Source organism: Bombyx mandarina, chromosome 21, assembly GCF_030267445.1.
Source record: "Bombyx mandarina strain Sakado chromosome 21, ASM3026744v2".
Classification (NCBI taxonomy): Eukaryota; Metazoa; Arthropoda; class Insecta; order Lepidoptera; family Bombycidae; genus Bombyx; species Bombyx mandarina.
This window is the reverse complement of record NC_143227.1, coordinates 2,378,535-2,380,338: the sequence shown is the minus strand read 5'-3', so window position 1 is coordinate 2,380,338 and position 1,804 is coordinate 2,378,535.

Here is a 1,804-nt window from a genome sequence, read left to right as displayed (position 1 = left end):
CCGGTTGGCAGAGTTCCCAGAAGGCTGGCAGCATTTCCACGCTGGATAGCAATGCTAATTCTTTGTGCAAAATACGTACCGGCCTTCTGGTCTCCCGAGGCCTCAAAAAAAAATTTTTAAGGTCCTTAAAAAAGCTTTTATAAGTATAAATATTATCATAAAAAATGCGTATAACACAAAGACAAGTTTTAGACAAGTTTGCATATACAGAGGTTCCGAACAACAATATTTTTTTTTTTTTTTTTTTTTTTTTTTTTTTTATTACATACTTGTCCTCTAACGTAGTCAGAGCCCTTACTTTTCCTTTGTATATATTTTTGCTTTATTTATTGTTTTATTTATGAAATGTTTCCAAATAATCAAATTCATGTGAATATATATTTATCAAATGTTATAAAAAGTGTCTATTTCCAAAAAAATTTGCTATCCTTAGGGGGGTTCTGGGGTGTTACGAATATATACTAATTATATATTGACATCCCAGTTTTCTCAGGTCTTATTTTTATTTATTACTTTTTGAGCTATTTTAATCATATATTGTACAAATTTCTTTTTTAACTCTTTTTCTGTCATCAGTTCTGGCAAGATATCCCTGTTGAGTTCGACACCTAGCTCCTGTTCCAGGTCATAGCGCTCCCGGGCAAAAATAGGGCACTCCAGCAGTACGTGCGGAACCGTTTCCTCCGCGTCTGGATCGCAGGTGCACGATGAGCTCTCCTTACACCCGAATCTTTTCAGGTATGCAGAGAACCCACCGTGCCCTGTTAGTATCTGGGTAGTAATGCTGGAGTGCTCCATCCCCCTCACGACCGCATATGCCCTCAACGCACTTGGGAAAAACAATTTAGTTCCTGATGCGGTCTCCCCCGACCTGTATCTCCGATCCCACTCGTCAAGCGTCTCCAATCGAATTTGTCGCTTGACGAACGATATCGGACACAGGTCGTAGTCCGGTTTTCGTTTTGACCGCAGAGCAGCTTCCTTGGCCAGTTGGTCGGCTCTTTCGTTCCCCTCCAATCCTACGTGGGCCTTTATCCAGAACAAGGAGACACTCTTGTTCTGGAGCATGCAGCGTCTGATGGTGTCTCTTGTTTCCACTGCTAAGGGATGGGGGGAACTGACGTTGGTGATCGTTTGAAGAGCCGACATCGAGTCACTAAAGATGCCGAACGCGGCCCCAGAGTGATTCAGCGCCTCCCTCACTGCTCTTTGTAGAGCAAGGAGTTCTGCCTGATAGACGGTGCAGAACGGCGGAAGCGTGAGCTTAAGGGCTTTGGTTTCGGATACTCTATCCCATAAGGATAGCGCTGCCCCCACCTTACCCTCGAGCTTGCTTCCGTCCGTGAAAATACGAACCTCAAAGTTGTTGTGGTGTTGATATTGTTCCTCGTCTATCAGGCTTTTGAATTCCAGGTTTACTTGCTCTGCGGGGTGTGGCGCTTTTATCACCGGGGCCATGCGTTCCACTTCCCTGTCTCCCAATATTGGCTGTGGCACACCTCGCTTGGCCTCATAGAGTGTGGCCACTTCCCGGATGCGGAGGTCGAGCGGTAGGATCCCAGCCAGCACCAGTGCAGAGTTTAGTGAAACTGTGCGGTAGGCCCTACACAATTTTTGGGCAAAGCCCCTCTGGACCACATTTAACTGCTTCCGGACTCCAAGCTTAGTCGCGGCTGGTGCCCATGCGCTCGCCGCGTACATTATGATGGGTTCGACGGCTGCGGTGTATATAATTCTAATCACCTCCGGGTGCAGCCCCCAACTCACACGTGCTGCCCTGGCAAGATGTTTATATATCGTAATT